The 18,434-nt window shown below is 41.9% G+C and overlaps 1 long non-coding RNA gene across 1 annotated transcript; it reads right to left on the bottom strand.

The window, feature by feature from the left end:
• Positions 1–8,040: 8,040 nt before the first annotated feature.
• LOC309371281 lies at positions 8,041–12,119 on the bottom strand. The gene is made up of 3 exons (XR_014169008.1): positions 10,883–12,119; positions 10,022–10,151; positions 8,041–8,159 (listed from the first exon to the last, which is right to left on the bottom strand). It is a non-coding gene; the product is annotated as an uncharacterized lncRNA (long non-coding RNA).
• Positions 12,120–18,434: the final 6,315 nt, after the last annotated feature.

The raw sequence follows: 18,434 nt of genomic DNA, 5'->3' as shown, positions 1-18,434 counted from the left end.
CACTGGGAAAGGAAATGAAGTTGTCATCGGAGGTGGTAACGAAACTGACCAATCACTGTGCTAGATTCCAACTCCTACTTCACATATTAAATGCCCGCTTCCATGTGAGACTCAGGAAACACCGTGACAGGAAATGAGGCTGCCATTGGGGGTAGCAACGGAACTGATGATTCACCATGCTAGAGAAGAAACTATTTTATTTATTTTTTTAGTTTCTTCTCCTGTTAGATTCACAAAATGTTTAGGGGTATTGACTATAATTGTTTTAGCCAGAAAATCTCCAGCCCGTTCTGAGATTGTTTATTATGTCCAGAAAATGTGACAAACTTAACCACTGGCTGTCCTGAGGTATTCACCAAGAATCATACAATCATAGAATTGTAGAGTAAGGAACTATGAGAATAATCTGGTCCAACCCCCCTGCAATGCAACTTTATCCAATTTAGAGCTCAAACCCACAACCCTGAGATTAAGAGTCTCGTGCTCTGAACTATCCTGAAGACATAATATTTAAAAACAAGGTCTCTGACTTCCCAAATTTTCTGAAATCTAAATGTTGAGATCATCCACATCAATATATATTTTTTTCTAATTCCTGATGAGAAGTGATTTTTTAATCATTTCTGCTAAAAATGCAAACAATTCTCATACATTATATGCAATACCACACATATGGCATAATATGCATAGTAGATACATGCACACTCTAGGTTTTCTAATGTAACACATAAACAGATACCATAATACATAGAACCATATAAGATGCTTTTGTATCGATTATTATAAAAATACAGTGGTACCTTGGTTCTCAAAGGCCTTGGTACTCAAACAACTTGGAACACAAACACTGCAAGCCCAGAAGCAAGTGTTCTGGTTTGCAAACTTTTTTTCGGAAGCTGAACCTGCTCTGTTTTGAGTGTTACACTTCCAATTTGAGTACCATGCTTCCGTGTTGAGTGTTACGCTGAGGGATGCCTGTTTTTGCTATTTATTTTGCGTTTTTGTTTTTGTGGCTTTTTCGGTTAGTTTGTTTTTGTGACTGTGTGGAACCCAGTTCAGCTGCTGATTGGTTGATTGTGTGACTGCAGTACATTGTTTATTGCTTTCATTTTATGGATCAATGGTCTCGTTAGATAATAAAATTCATGTTTAATTGCTGTTTCAGGGATTGTTTTTAAAAGTCAGGAACGGATTAATCCTTTTTGCATTACTTTCTATGGGAAAGTGCACCTTGGTTTTGGAATGCTTTGGATTTGGAATGAACAGATTAAGTTTGAGAAACAAGGTACCACTGTATGCTACAGAGATATAGTAGTGCATGCAGCTTGACCCATTTACTGTATCTCTCTCTCTCTCTCTCTCTCTCACACACACACACACACACACGTATTTTTTCCTACATTTTTGCATTTCAGACAATGCACAAACGGCTTGGACAAAAGCAGCTGTTAGATGCAAGAGATAGTCTGATGCAGGCAAAGCTCAATTGCTTCAGGAGCACCAGATTCATTGCGTAAATCAATTTAAAATGGACTCCTCCTCTATCCCTACCTTTGTTGAGCAGGAAATGTCTGCATGAGGTTTTCACTTACATTCACTTGAACATGACTAGAGATTAGTAAGCTGATAAAGCAGGGTCTTCCCTGATCAAGTGGAGGGTCCTACTGATGTTCATGAGAATATCAGCAATTACCCACAGAGGGATAGATGTGTTGGCATCAAACCATGCATATGCTGTTCTCACCATTTTTGTAGGGAACAAATTTGCCACACCTCTCCTCCCGTGGAAGAAGAGGAGAAGTGGTATCTCCCATGGGGGAAACATTATGGTTTGATGGTTGATTTTGCCCAATGGGGAGAGGTGGTGACAGGCTATTTAAGCTTGTTCCACCCCAAACTTGGTTGAATCTGACTACTTAATTGGTCTTGTAAATCCTCAAGCTGTCATATTTAATAAATATAACCTATTTATCCACATTTTTCTCTTCCTGGTGTGGTGGTAATGTGCCCTTGCCCCACTTTTAAACACTGTATTTTCAGATAGATGGCTGAATGTGGCTTTTGTTCTGACACATACTTAGAATTATCTTGTGCCTTCTCCTTCAACACAGGCCCCAATATCTCAGGACTGCTTCCGAACATGCCATGTTCCTTACTGGGTTTAGATCTACTTCTTTTTCAGGTTACCTTTTTTTAAAAAAGAACTTTTGTACTAGCTTATCTGCATGAATACAAAATATATTAGAATAAATTATTTTCAAATGAATGTAAAAGCTCGAAGTTTTTCGACACTGGGATGATTAAAGTTGATTATCATAGCTAAATGTTGACAATATAATATATTCCCCAATTATGCCTCTGAATACTAAATCTTACATTGCAAATTATTTGCTTGTCATTGAGCTCCTTTTGCTTAAAAATAGTGTCTATTAAATATAGGGGTTTTTTTTGAAATTTCAACTCGTATGCACCAAAAGAAGAAAGAAAATGTGACCATCAGTATACCAGTAACCCAGTAGTCCATCACTACATCACCTGGTCTACTTGTGTATAGGTTATTATTTTAAATGAATGTTGGGAAAAGCAATGGAGGAAGGAAAGTTTCAGATGGGGGTTTCAATCTTTGTAGCTGAGCTCTAAGGTCACTGGTTGCAGGGATGCCACAAGACCTTCACTCGGTTTTGGCATGTTTTCTTTGAGCACAAATATACTACACTATGGCCCAGGAGTCTACGTGCTGTTATTATGTCAGGACACATTACCAGCAGATGAGAGGAAAACATGTCTTTCAAGCATCCTTGTGCTGATATTTTCAGATAAACTGAAATAGTTACTGAGTCTGTCCACTGATTTAAGAATCTTAGGTGATCAATCTTCTTTTAATCAATTACCATATTTTTCGCTCTATAACACGCACCCAACAATAACACGCACGTAGTTTTTAGAGGAGGAAAATCCGTAGGCATGCCACCCGTAGGTATTTCCTCCATAACACGCACAGACATTTCCCCTTGCTTTCTAGGAGGAAAAAAGTGAGTGTTATGGTGCAAAAAATATGGTAAATAAATGTGCACGTTACAACTTCTATAGGTCTCTTTTTGAGTTAATGAAGCTAGTTTGAGTGAACTTACAATTTGCTGTGTGATCTACGAGTGTCTACTCAGTACTAAGGCCATTAAGTTCATCAGGGCTTACTCCTAGGTCAGTGGCTAAGGGAAACTAGCCCCAGTAAATAAAAGCTATGCTCATTATTAGAAGGAAAGGCTCTCTTTAATATTTTCTTTCTCCTTCCTTATTAAATAAACACAGCAGGACCTCCAAAGACTAAAAAATAAAGAAGTGTTGCCCTTGTGCCTCAGCTCCACCAAGTAATCAACTAAACCTTTGGTTGATTAATCTACAGATTAAACAAATGAAAGTGTGCAGACCTAATGGAAATGAATAACTGGCTCAGGTTAATGATGAACAATTGGCTGGTCTCTCAGATCTCATTAGCCTTTAGTGAGTGTCATCAAGAAAGCAGTCATTTGGGTGAGCCTTACAATAGCCTCATTTTTCTGAAGACTGCCTGGTTTCTGCAGCCAACTGAAATGATGTGCTGGAGTAGGAGAGTGGGGCCTCCACAATGCAGTAGACATACATACTTTCTGGTAAATACCAAATCACATGAATTGGTCCTCCACATGATTTGCAATTCATGCTGAAGGTCATGATCACACCAGGGAATATTTCATGAGAGAGGGAAGAGGTCTGCACCACATTCCACAACATTTATTTCAGTGTTGTCTTAGCTGAATTAGGAGTGGTGTGCATGCATAGGTATTTCCAAAGCACATTGGAATCCTCAAAGCTTAAAAATAAGTGATGCAGAAGCAACAGGTTATAAATAAAAACTGTCTGCTCGCGAATCTTGATCAGATAGATTTCACGAGTGGTAGACAGTAATGCTCTCTGTCACTCAAAAGCTATTAAATTCTAACTCAGCAAACAGGCCTAAATAAATAAGGGCAAGATTTGATTTATGTTTCATGCTAGAATGACATCTTTGGGAGAGCTTTTCTTTGTTTTCTGCACATCTGAAGTTCAGAAAAATGCATCCCAGGTTTTCAGTAGTTCAAAGGGAAGAATTGTGTAGCTGTTGTTCACCTACTATGTGGTTGTATGTAGAACAAACTGTGTATTCATTCCTTATGTAGACAGCCCTAGCGTCTGGACTTCACAATACACTAATGGAATCTATATTTGCAGTAACTATCCAGGAAACAGATGCTTGAGAATAGAACTGTGCTGGTGGCAGCAAACACAGACTATGGGACATATGCTGTTGTTTATTCACCATACAGAAATTGAAAGGGGGAAGGCTTTGAGAGGGAGGAATTAAGTATGCCTCATTAGGGCTTTATAATTTTATGGATGAAACTTAATTTTTGCAAATTTCTTCAGTGAGGGGGTCTTAAAAATATATTTCTTGGTGCAAAGAATTCAAATCTGCTTTTATTTATGTGATTGGACAACATTTAGCTTGGTAAGTCTACATTTGATGAAGAAGCACAGAAACTGCTTTTGGAAAACCAAAGAATTTTAATGCTACCCTCTGGAAATAACAGGTAATGAGGAGGAGGAGGAGGAGGAGGAGAAGGAGAAGGAGAAGGAGAAGGAGAAGGAGAAGAAGAAGAAGAAGAAGAAGAAGAAGAAGAAGAAGAAGAAGAAGAAGAAGAAGAAGAAGAAGAAGAAACAACAGCCAATGCGCTCTGGCTAGGGGGAAAAAGAGCCCTGGTTATAGCATAGTATCAATGTATGGTTGCAGTGAGGTGTTACAATCCATGCTAAATACACATCAATCACGAATTCCAAATAAAAGTTTTTTAAAAAAATAGGATAGACTTTAGGCAAGGCTAGCTGACTATTAGCCAGAGTGAGACAGCCACCAAACATAGCCGATTTGGGGTGTCACGGAAGGGCAGCAATTTTCTAGTTATTTAATTTATTGTTCTGTTTTCCTGCCAGAGAGGAGAAGAAATGGCTTTTCTGCCTCACCTACCAAAATGACTTAACAGTGCACCTTGCCTTTGCAGAGAGGTGTGTACAGAGGGATGCTGTCCCAACATTTGCTGCTAGTACAGCTGCATTTCGGTGTATTATAGCAACCTGCTTTTTAAAAATGCAGCTTCCAGTTTGGGAAGCAGTGCTTCTCACCAGACTCGACATTTCACAGCTGGCTCCCCTGTCTCTTCCCGAAGGAGCAGCAAAGAAGCAATGATGGTAAGTGGTAATGGTGTGAAGTCACCTTACCTGGTCTGCCAGGTTCTCTGGCTGCAAGTGCTGGCCTTGCAACACTGGCCCCTTCTCAACACACCTCCATGATTGTGGACTACATTGTAAAGCCATTCTGTGGACAGAGGCACATTTAGGGGAGTGTGGCCGGTTTGCCCAAACTGGGTGCCAAGGCAAGAAGAAGAAGAAGAAGAAGAAGAAGAAGAAGAAGAAGAAGAAGAAGAAGAAGAGTAGTTTGGATTTGATATCCCGCTTTGTCACTACCCGAAGGAGTCTCAAAGCGACTAACATTCTCCTTTCCCTTCCTCCCCCACAACAAACACTCAGTGAGGTGAGTGAGGCTGACAGACTTCAGAGAAGTGTGACTGGCCCAAGGTCACCCAGCAGCTGCATGTGGAGGAGCGGAGACTCGAACCCGGTTCACCAGATTAAGAGTCTACCGCTCTTAACTACTACACCACACCACACTGGCAAGAGGGTGCTGCCGGAGGGGTGCCACAACATTGACTTACAACAGAAGGCCAGAGGTGGGAGGGAGCACCAAATTTTGGCTTCACACTGTGTGCCGCTGAAATTTGAAAGCCCAAAGTCCCCCACTGCTGGGGTCCCAGGTCACTGTAAGTATTCTTACCAGCTTTTTTATGTCCTATTGTTGTCCGAGGTAGAGCAGAGTGGAAATTCCTCAGAAATATGCCTTCCCAAGTGTTTTCTTTTTCTCACCACCACCACTCTGAAGGAAAAATCCACTTCCAGAACTTTCTCTGAATATTCACTATTTCTTTTGGGGCAGCTGCCATTTCACACACCAACACACACACACACACACACACACACACACACACTGCCTTACAATGACATTAGGTTCAGGGTTTTGTTGGGGATACAAAATGGTGGCTGGTCTGCCAGCATAACCTCAGGGGGCTTTTGCAGAAGCAGCAAAACAAAACAAAACTTTTAAGTGAGAGAAGGCAGGGGGAATCTGTGTTCTTGCCACTCCTCAGTGGTGAGCCCCACCCCTGAGAAATTCTTAGAGAATTTCTCCTCCCTCTGGAGAAATTGTTGAAATGTCTCCCTTCCACGCTATTTTTCTGCCCACAAACAGAGTAGATAATGTTGAGAGGCCATTTGTGCCTCATTCTATCCAGGATTCTTTGCTACTGCTGTTCAGTGTTCCAGTATGTTTCAGCGGGTATTAGTTACAACTCACAGCCATGTTCTGTTGGTAGCTTTGAGAAGATTCATCTTCATAAAGGAGATCATAATTAGAGAGTATCATCCTGGCAAGCAGTACCTATTTGTTCCTTAGATACCTACCATGTAAAGATGCCTTGGTGGAAGGAGAGATTATAGAAATATAGGTGATTTCATTTGTTAGCAATATTACAAATTTCAGAACAACAAAGAATTTGCAGTTAGTGTTTCTTTCAACAGCTTTTTAAGCATATGGCTCAAGGCTGGTTTGAACAAAATCAATTAACTGTTTGTTTGTTTTTGCAGTTAGCATTCTACTACCTGCTGCATTTATTTCTGATGATTAAGAAGTTCCTGCAGTGAGGTGTGTTTCTGTGGATTTGAGCTTTGGGCTTTCAAGAAAAGGTATCTAGAGATATCTCTTTATTCTATTAAGAAAATCATAATGAAGTAGAATCTTTAGATCATAGTGTGGGGCAAACCTAGCAGGGGGTAAGTGTTTTCTGCCTTCCTCTGAAGGAGGAAGATAGGTACTGCCTCTTAGTACGAAGAAAAGTGTGTGTGCCATTCCTGATCACAAATGGAAAAGGCTTTATGTCGAACTATTCAGTTAAACATTTTAAGAGGGGTCACCTTCAGGAAGGTGCAGAGGGGAGCCACCAAAATGGCACCACTAGGGAGCCTCATCTGTTTTGGTTACATCCGAGACCAATAATTTACGGCTCATCTATATCCGGTGGCGTGGAATGTGCACCATAGGTGGCAAACAGATAAAGAGGATAACAAGAGACCTCTGAATGTGTTGCTATTTTGGCTATTGGTTTTAATTAGCTAACTGGTGGTTTCCATGTTGAGTAAAGTAGTGATTTAACTGGTGTTTTATCTTAAAATGTAGCAAATGAATTAGTGGGTGATATCCCTGTTGAATTACTACTCAAGTAAATGAGGGATGGGGAATCTGTGGCCCTCCAGTGGTTGTTGGACTACAACTCCCATTGTCCCTCACATTCGACCATGCTGGCTGGGGTTGATGGGAATTGGAGGCCAACACAATCTGGTTTCTCTCTCCCTAAACTAAATGTTGAACTAACCAATCAACTAAGCCAGGCTTCCTCAAACTCGGCCCTCCAAATGTTTTGAGACTACAATTCCCATCATCCTTGACCACTGGTCCTGCTAGCTAGGGATCATGGGTGTTGTAGGCCAAAAATATCTGGAGGGCTGAGTTTGAGGAAGCCTGAACTAATCTGTGGAAAGAGACAAGGATATCCACTGTCTGCATTGGCAATGGGACACTTTGCCACGGAGGTTCAAAATAACCTAATACTAAAGGTGTTGTGATAAACCATACTGAATTGAAGAGGCCAATTTGTGGGCACCACTGTCTTTAATAGGCATGTCATCACCTGAGCCATTGCTGCATGAGTCCATGGTGGTTATCAGACTCCAAGATTCCTCATTCTCCTTCCCCCATCCTCACTCCAGCACACCAGAGGAGTGTCATTTTTTGATCTGATTTATTTAATTATTAAGGACAGAAAAATTGCCTTACTTGATCTGATCAAGCATGCTTCTTTCAAAGAAGCAACCTCAGAGATGCTTATAGAAAATCACAAGCCAGGCACAAAAGAGATGGCCTTCCCCTGTTCTTTGTCTTCTGCATCTGACAGTCTGTACCTGGAGGCTTCATTTATCTACAACAGCAATAACCGATGGTAGGCTCATTCACCATGAATTAAAATTATTAATGTTACAGGCTTCACATTAGGACTGGAGGATTTAAACCTACAACCTCAGACGGAGGCTTCCTGCAAAAAGGATAGCGCAGCAAAAATTGTAGCATATTTAAAGGACAACTTTCAGCCAAATGCAATTGCCTACCCAAGGAGATCACTGAGAGAGGCCCTTCTCCATGTTCTGCCACTGTCAGAGGTTCAGCTGTGTGTGGTCTTTAATGGCCCCCAGGCTTTGAAATGCCCTTCTCCACCAGAACAGCCATCCACCCCCCACTTTGCCAGCATTTTAACAATAACTACCGGTGATGCTAATGCCCATTCAATTCAGCCTTCCTTCCAGAGTGATACGTTCCTTAAAATGGATGGCTGCGGATGGTGACTGAAATGTATTTTCAGTAATCCCAAGCAGAAATGGCATAAAATAAGGCAAATATGCACTGCAGCTTGGCACACTGGGACTCTGTCTCCTTGTTCCATTCATTGATATTCGTATCAGCAACACCAGACTGTCATTTAACCAAAGGAGCTCATCTATCAAACCCAAGATTGCTATTTTTTCAGTGGCTAATACAGATGGCCAAATCAAATACCGTTAGGAAATAAGGACCTTAATGGTATATGTGTTATACAACATGCCATAGAGCAGGTTCCTGGTCAAAGTAATGCTCTGCTGTAGTGTCAAGAACATCTGCTGCACTAAAACACTCCTCTTTGGCTAAGTAGTGCAAAATCTAAAGATGGCAACTTTTCCAGTATTTCAAGAATACTGCTCAGGACTAGCTCCAGGGTTGAGGAGCTCTCACAAAGTGCTGTCTGAGGTGCCACTTTCAATCTCACACACCCCAACTTCAGACTTACTTGACAGAAGCAGTAGGTGGTTTATGAAACCATCACTTTAAATTGTCCACAGTGCCATGTGTGCACCAAAGCACTGTGGGAAATGGTGCTGTTTGATCCGTCTTTTCTCAGACCAGCAAAATCTGACTAGAAAACTTAACTTAGCTCAGCCCGGACACTGAGGTCCTCCTCCGGGGGTCTTCTGCTGCTTCCCTCATTGTGAGAAGTGACATTATGGGAAACCAGGCAGAAGGTCTTGTCAGTAGTGGTGCCCTCCCTGTGGAATGCCCTCCCTTCAGATGTGAAGGACATAAAGAACTACATAACTTTTAGAAGATATCTGAAGGCAGCCCTGTATCAGGAAGTTTTAATGTTTGATATTTTACTATGCTTTATGTATGCTGTAAGCCTCCCAGAGTAGCTGGGGAAACCCAGCCAGATAGGCGGGGTATAAACAATAAAAATATCATCATCATTATCATCCCGCATTTGCTTCATATTTAAACCATGCATGTACCTATGAGATAGCCACTGCACATGCACAGATAATAGCTTCACAACTAGGAGCTTTGCAGGGTGGTACAGAGGTGAGTAAACATGTTTGTCTAGTGAAGACATCCTCCCTGCCTCTCTGATGTGTACATCATGGTGCAAGTGCAACTTGAAACTCAGTGGTGGGAAATTGCTTTGCTGTGCTTAATTAATGTGTACATACCCTCAGTCTACAGATCTATAAACCTTTCTGCAAGCTGGTTCACCCACTGTACCTGGGACTGGAACTCAGGGCTTGCAGTACAATGTGGAGGCAGAAACTTTATTGCATGTACAGTGGCCCTGTTTGAACAGAATTGTGTAGAATGCAATGTGTGGTTGCTTCCTGCATCCTTTTATAATGCATTTTACTTAGTGCTGTGGTGGTATGCCATGCTTTGAAGCCCCTCCAAGAAGCTTTGCACTGCAATAACAAGAAAAAGCGAGCTCACCTTGTAAGTCAGAGGAGAAACCACGTTGGAATCTAGCAGGCCATTGATGGAGCATGGCAAACTTAAATGGGTCATCCCTGGTGGAGTTTGTTTTCTTGCTTTTCAGACCCTGCTCCCCCATGCAGATTACCTAACCAGTTAATTGGAACAATAAAATAGTGACAAATTGGCAACTCTAAGAATGACTGCATTTTCAGTTGTGCTGCAGGGAAAGTGGTAAAAGCATTGTAACCAGCCTACAAAAAGGGATGACTGTGTTCTCTTTATCGCAAGTGACTTCGGGAAAGCATGGGTGCCTTCTCTAAATCATATCCCGTTGTTGCACTACTTGTATGAGTGCAAGCAGGAGAACAAGTGTTCCATATGCATCAATATTATATACTTGGCATTACTACAAAAAGAGATCCAAGGGACGCACATTGAACCAGCCTTCCGATTGTGTCCCTCACAATTTAATGTTTGGCGTTTTATTATATTGGAATAATAATAATAATAATAATAATAATAGCATATATGTTGTTACACTTATACCTCACTTTACTCAAATGACACTTCTCCCCTCTCCATTTTATCATCACAAATAGCTTTGGCTGTGAGGTAGCTTTGGTTAAGAGAAGGTGATTGGCCCAAGCTCACTTGCTAGGCTTCATGGCTAAATGGGGATTTGAACCCTAGTGTCCCAGGTTTCCGTAAGAGAAAACACTTGACCATTTGATTATGTGTGTGAGAGAGAGAGAGAAGGGAGGGAGGGGGGAGGGAGAAATGGAAGCTTAGGCAATAGTTAATTTAAGGAGGCAGGCATATCTTTTCATTCACTACAATAAAATGATGGTTGAACATGTTGCACATATTCTCTCTCACAGTTGTTGTCCTCCCCGTGCCAGATGTTATCCGCTTTCATCAGCCAAGCCATCTTCAACCGTTTTCTCAACATGAGCCAACCAATTCCCAACTGCCACATGAACACAGCTAGCTTCCATAAAAACAACATTCCAGGGTTACCCCTAGCAACCTAATGGAACTGGGCTTCTTTCTGTGAGCCTCATAAAATTGTTACTGATCAGGTTCGTGCACACCACTACCAATCCAAATTATAGCATTAATGGAAGCCTGTTGGAAAGGGCATTAGTTTGATGCAGTACATTAGCTGGTATGTAATGGATGGACAAATAGGGGATGGGTCAAGAACTATCATAAAACACTGTGTACCAGTGTTTTAGGGATTAAACTGAGACCTAGGAAGATGCTTCATTCGGATTTTTCCTCTACTGTGAAACTCATGAGACAGCCTTAGACAAAACCCACATTCTTTCCCCAGCAACCACTCAACACTCGCCTACCTCACAGGGGTTGTTTTATTTTAGTTTGTTTATAATATGCCTTTCAAAATAATCCCTCCCAAGGCAGCATACAACAAAAATATTGAATTAATGTGTTTAATTGAAGTCATCACTAAAAATGTATGTAGTGTACAGCAAAGTGGAAGATCCCCAGTTCTCCTTGACCAACTTCTAGGATCTTGAAGTAGAGCAAAACAGCAGAAGCCATAGACTGTAAGTAGCAAGGTTCAGTATGTATTTACTGATTTAACTCACAGTGTATTCAGCCTACACATGATGGACCTGATTCAATGAATGAAACCTGCTAGCAGAAGCCAATGCAAAGTCTACCATTAACCAATGGGCTTTCCAGCCCTCTCTTCCTTTGTGTGCCCCCTGCACCTGTCCAACTGGCTTGGCAGCAAACCCCAGAATAGCAAGGGGGAGGGGGAGGGGAGAGGGGAGATCATTCCATCTGGCAAGCTGAAATGCTTGTACTGATGGAACGATCTCCTTAGTGCTATGCTGATTTCCCCAAAATACCTTTAAAGCACATCTGAAGCACATTCTCTTCCTGAAAGAATTCTGGGCACTGTAGTTTATTAATGGTTGTTTGGAATTGCAACTCCATTATGTGTACCTGACAGTGCCCAGATTTTTTTGCATTTCTCTCTTGATTAGGGATTTAAAAGAAATAGCTTTATAAGTTGTGTGTCTTTCCCAATTTGATTCTCTTACATGGGTTTTGCATGTATTGTGGTACTTTATGCATTGTGACTCGCAGGGTCCCCCCCCCCCGATCACAATTTGGTCATTATTTATTGTAATTGTTAAGAGTAAATTTCTGTTTAATTATCATTTGCTGATGTTTTGAGAGTTAATTTTATTCTGTGCTATTATATCCTAATCGATTATTGAATATTACTATATTTGATACAAGCTGTTCCATTGTAAAGTTATGTTTTACTACAACTTTTTGTATTGTGTTAGATTATTGTAAGGTGTGTGTCATTTGCTGTATATTTTGTTGCTGCCAACCACCTTGTGTATGTTGTTGTTTAGTCGTTTAGTCATGTCTGACTCTTCGTGACCCCATGGACCAGAGCACGGCAGGCACTCCTGTCTTCCACTGCCTCCTGCAGCTTGGTCAAACTCATGTTCGTAGCTTCGAGAACACTGTCCAACCACCTCGTCCTCTGTCATCCCCTTCTCCTTGTTCCCTCAATCTTTCCCAACAACAGGGTCTTTTCCAGGGAGTCTTCTCTTCTCATGAGGTGGCCAAATTATTGGCGCCTCAGCTTCAGGATCTGTCCTTCCAGTGAGCACTCAGGGCTGATTTCCTTAAGGCGGTATACAAATTAAAAGTGAAATGAAATGTGCACACACAGCCTAATAAGTGGCAGTCATGCCACACGAAGGGGAATCCACATTCAAGGAGACTGTGGGAACTGAGAGCTCGCTCTCTCAGCAGGCATATGTATCATGTGCACTGATTATGAGACAAAGGTATAACAGCGACATGGCTGAGTGGGCTTCATTTGTCTAGCTCTCCAAAGCAACATAAATAGGCCCCAGCTGGTCATCCAATTTTGTGTGAGTAAATATATTAGCAATGTAATTGTGGCACAGCTGAGTAAATCAGTGATATTTGCATGCCAGCACAGGTGAGACCCAATCTTTATCACTGCCTGCTCATATATCCCCTCAATCTCGTTTCATCAGCTCGTAAGTAGCCCTTATCCAGTAGTCTCTAGTGAGTGCTGACAGATGCACAAAATCAAGATAAAGGGGGCCAAGTTCAAAGGAAGCTTTCTCCAAAATGTCTCACCATGGTGGGAAAAGGAAAAAGCGTTCTCCTCTCAAATTCTACCTTGGCAAATGAGAGCCTGGCAGTCGCTTAGGCAGTTCCTCATCAATCCTTTCTCTTCGCTCCTTTATCCACTTCCTTCTACAAACTTATTTCTCCGTAAGAAAAGGAGCTGCATATTTGACCCCGTCTTAGCAACCTTTTAGAAAATCATATTCAAACAACTTTTCCCCAAAGGAAATGGAACTGTTGTTTTATTTCCAAATGCTACAAAACAGCCCAAAGACCGTAATTGCTACTTCAAGCTGACAGTTATTTTCAGAAGAAGCATGCCCCTAATCCTACTGATGGTTTGCAGGTCACGAATAACATGCAGCTGTCAAATTCCTATTGAGATAAACATGCAAACACTTATTTAACTACTTTATGACTCTGAGTCTCTCCCTAACCCCCCCTTTTTTTACCAGCCATAGACATTTCATCTACATAATATCTTTTGAAATTAGGGCAAGAAATGGAGATTTCGCATACCAGAATGAGTGTTTATTCTTCAAAAGGAAGACCTCTGCCCTGTTGTTATCCTTCCATGATTTTTGTAGCACTGCTACATCAGAAGAACGTGAGGGATGGATGGATGGATGGATGGATGGATGGATGGATGGATGGAGAAGGGCAGCAGGGCAATGATGTGGAATCAGGATGAGTGAGAGGATCAGTATGAGTTGGTTGAAAGGACCAGAAAGGAAAGGGCTGGTGACCTAAAGAGCTTGCTGTGTCAGTTGATTAGGTAGGACATTATCTCTCCTTCTTTACTGAGTGTCTCCATACTTCTGTTTGTTAAGTTCCATAAATATACACAACAGTTGGTTCAATTAGTGTTCAGTATGTGCTGATTCAGGACTGCAAAGCTTGAGGGAGTCACACTCTGGTCTCTGCATCACATAGGCAAAGTGAAGGACAACCAGGCACTATCTATTGGCTTCCGACTGACCTGCAATGTGGGTCTAATGCCACTGGACGACACTGAAAGGTTCTTGTAAACCTTCTCCTTCTGTGGTGATCACTCGTAGCTGAGTAAGATTGTCTTCCATAAACACAGTTTTAACAATGAGTCCGGGGACATTGGTTTTCAGGCAGGAGTTGATCATGGTGTGGATTTGCCAAGCGTGCCTTCCTCTTAGCACATTTCTCCCTTGTGTCCTGAGTTTAAGTGTCTTCAAAGCCCATGACACCTTTGGTAAAGGCTGTTCTCCAACTGGAGCGCTCACAGGGCAGTGTTTCTCAGTTGTCAGTGTTTATACTACATTTTTTAAGATTTGCCTTGAGAGAGTCCTTAAACCTCTTTTGTTAACCACCAGCATTACGCTTTCCATTTTTAAGTTCAGAATAGTTGTTTTGGAAGACGATCATCAGGCATCCGCACATGACCAGTCCAACAAAGTTGATGTTGAAGAACCATTGCTTCAACACTGGTGATCTTTGCTTCTTCCAGTACACTGGCATTAGTTCGCCTGTCTTCCCAAATGATGTGTAAAATTTTTTGGAGACACCGCTGATGGAATCTTTCAAGGAGTTGGAGATGGCGTTTATAAGTGGTCCATGTTTCACCAGCATATAGTAAGGTTGGTAGTACAATAGCTTTGTAAACAAGCAATTTGGTAAACCACTCCCAGTATGAGCTGCAGTATTCAGTGTCAATTACACGGCAGAGCTGATATGAATCACTATTCTAGCCGCAGCCCCTCCCAACATACCTTATGGAGAATGAATTGTATTTGGTTTGGAATTTGCATTAGTGGTACCTTGGTCCTTGGTCCTTGAACTTAATCTTTTGCAGGATTCCATTTGACTCCCGAAACAGTTTGAAAACTAAGGCGCAGCTTCCAATTGGCTGTAGGAGCTTCCTGCACTCAAGCAGAAGCCATGTTGAACTTTCAGCTTCCGAAAAACATTCGCAAACCGGAAGACTCACTTCTGGGTTTGCGGTGCTCGGGAGCCAATATGTGCAGGAGCCAAGCCATTCGAGTACCAAGGTACCACTGTACACACACACACACACACACACACACACACACACACACAGAATTCACACTAAATAAGAACTCAGTAAGATGGTGAATTCTATTCTTGCTGCTACCTCTGGAAAGGTTTTGAGATGGGGCTAGCACATTGGCACTCCATCCCACTCACCTTAAAATCATTGAGATCTTTATAAATTCCTATGGACAACTCTTATCCACCTCTGTGAATGTAACTGGGAATATAACTTTTTTTAAAAAATGTAAGAACTATTTCATATAAGAAAAGTACGTTTTGCATTCAAACCTGCATCATCAAAATTTGTGAAATTTTAATGTCACATTGAATATTCATTTCGGATCGTGGAGCTGAATTTCCTTAAAGGCATCACAGAATTGTTTTCATTGTTAAAACCAAGTGTTATGGGGCAGGATGGTGGCAGAGAGAATGCTCAGCTGTTATTCATTGCACAGGCTGATTCTATTCTTGATATTCATTTAAAAACTTTTTAAAGGGTTCAGCTAAAAAGGGGGGGGGGATAAAGATTGTGTGATGACAGACTGCAGCAAAAGAGGGTAGATATCCAAAATCAGGGCAGGGAGAGAGAAAGCACCAAATCATCATTATAATTTGACAGTACAAATCAATCATTTGTGACCCAGAGCACTGCAGGGGGCTGTAGTACAAGTAACAGAGAAGCCAGATTGCAACTCGTGGAGAAACGTTGCCGAGACAGATTGTCAGGGAAATGGCTGCCTTCCAGTAATTCTTTACAGAATATGGGGAAAGGGAACAAGTATTCATTTTGACAATTATCAGGCAGCTGATTTGAGAGAGGAATTTAGCTCTTTTTCAGAATGGGGGAGTGCCATGACATTTGGAAGGTGATAGAAAAAGATGACAAAGCATAAATTTCTAAATAAGGCACGAAGAGGACATTTTGCAAACCATGATACATGGAGCAAAAGGGGCCTATGCCACCTCAGAAGACTATCTGGAGCCTTAGCTGCTCAGGAGAACAGACAGAATTGTGAAGGAACTGGTGCCTCTGAGCACATTCCCAGCTCAGATCAGGAATTTTGTATCTGTACCAGAATTCTGTCCAGAGCTCCTACACACAAAAATCTACTCCTTGTCTATCCCAAGTTTTATTTGTTTCAGCAGGTAACTACAGAAACAGAGAGGAAAACCCTTTTTAAAATTTTTATTTATTGAACTTATACACTGCCCTATGCCCACAGGTCTCAGGGTAGGTACCTTTTAGTACCTTTAATTATAGGTTGTTTTTTTTTTTATTAACAGTACATGTGTGTCACGCAGTAACTTAGTTTCTTGGGAGGCTTATTTATGTGAAAGGGGATTACAGAGAAATGAATGTACATGTTTCGCCCTTTCTGATGTTTATTATGTTGCTGCCCCTTTAAGTAAAAGTAAATAAACAAGTTGAAGTCTGGGAAAGTGAGGGGAAAGAGGTAGACCCCCAAGGGCAGTTGAGTGAAAGTTCTGTCATGGTCCTACTCTGTTTAGGCCCCTGTAGAAATGTTGAAGTGGCTCTGGATCAATAAAAGTTTGTTCTGTTTGCATCTCTCTGGGCTGGACTGTAACATTTAGCAACCTGGGAGGATTTGACTGAAAGGTCCTACTCTGAAAGGTCTCACCCTGTGAAGGGCAAACCTACAGAACTGTGGAAGAAACAGCTTTGCTTCCACAATTCCCAGCCAAATAACTGAATGGACCAGAAGCATTATGACTACTAGAGATGGGCATAGTCTTTCCATTTTAATTCACAAACAGATATACTCCTGCATACCTAGGGGGTCTTGTGACTGTGAAAAATCATGGCCATACTTTGGATGATTCAATCTGAGTTCTAAACCAAAAGGCACTTGGCTACCAGGGTGCTTGCTTGTTTTTAAGGCAATGTTTCCCACACTTAGGTTGCCTGCCATTTCATGAATTTCCCCCTTTCAAATTATGAACAATTTCATTCTAAGTAATGTGTTTCTTCCCCCTGCCCCTCCCAGCAATGCATCTGGAGATTCCCTCCCACCACATGGTAACACATCTTGAAGCGACACCCTACCTCTCCCCCATCCACAGCACATGGTCAAGATATTCTGCTTCTAGCAATGAAACCAGGTGAATGCTAAGTCAATGCTATTGCTTACTTTTTATTTGAAAAGGCTGAGACACAAGCTGAAATGATGAAGAAGCATATTAAATCAGGAAAACAGGCATGAAAAACAGATGGTCAGAGGGACAGCCTAACTAGCGGAACAATTCCCCCCCCCCCGTCAGCAAAACCTGTTACGGTGCTTGCCGTACTGTACGAGGCCAAAAAAATAAAATAAAATAAATTTGGCTCTAGAAAACAAATGTAAAATGGAGCAGGCTAATAACAGAACGCAACAGAACTGTCTCTGGAAACTAGTATATTTTATTTGTCTTTCCTTCAATTTGTACTTTTATAAAATGCATTTGGAGTTGTGGGAGCCTTGTGGTTGATAACTCTGCAGGCAATTAAAACCACAACTGAAATAGGAGCTACTAAACCTGTGGTAGCTTTGTAAGGTAAAGGTAAAGGTACCCCTGCCCGTCAGGGCCAGTCGTGTCCGACTCTAGGGTTGCGCGCTCATCTCGCTCAAGAGGCTGGGAGCTGGCGCTGTCCGAAGACACTTCCGGGTCACCTGGCTGGCGTGACTAAGCTGCATCTGGCGAGCCAACACCAGTGCCGCACACGGAAACGCCGTTTACCTTCCCACTAGAAAGCGACCCCTATTTATCTACTTGCACTTAGGGGTGCTTTCGAACTGCTAGGTAGGCAGGAGCTGGGACCGAACGATGGGAGCTCACCCCGCTGCGGGGATTCGAACCGCCGACCTTTCGATCGGCAGGTCCTAGGCTCTGTGGTTTAACCCACACCACCACCCGCGTCCTTGGTAGCTTTGTAAAGGTTTTGCTAAAATAAGTGGCACACCTTTGAAATTGTTTGGTTGACCAGACGGTGCACCACAAGATTACTGCTCCCTGAATGAGTTTGTGTTTCAGCTCTCCTCCTCATGGTCAACCCTCTCTAATTCTGCTCCAGAACTCTGCCAGAGTCTTAACACTGAAAGGACTGCCCATAATTAAGATTTCTACAGTTTTAACATGTAGGAAAATGTCAGCAGACTCATCTCCATGGGAATGTTGATGGTCTTTCATATTTTAAGTAACAATAATATTCCCCACAGCTTGGTGGCCAGAAGGTTCATGAAAAGGTGCTTAC

The sequence above is a fragment of the Podarcis melisellensis genome (genome assembly GCF_964234715.1).
Source record: "Podarcis melisellensis genome assembly, chromosome: 5".
NCBI lineage: Eukaryota > Metazoa > Chordata > Lepidosauria > Squamata > Lacertidae > Podarcis > Podarcis melisellensis.
This window is presented reverse-complemented; position numbering and strand designations above follow the sequence as displayed.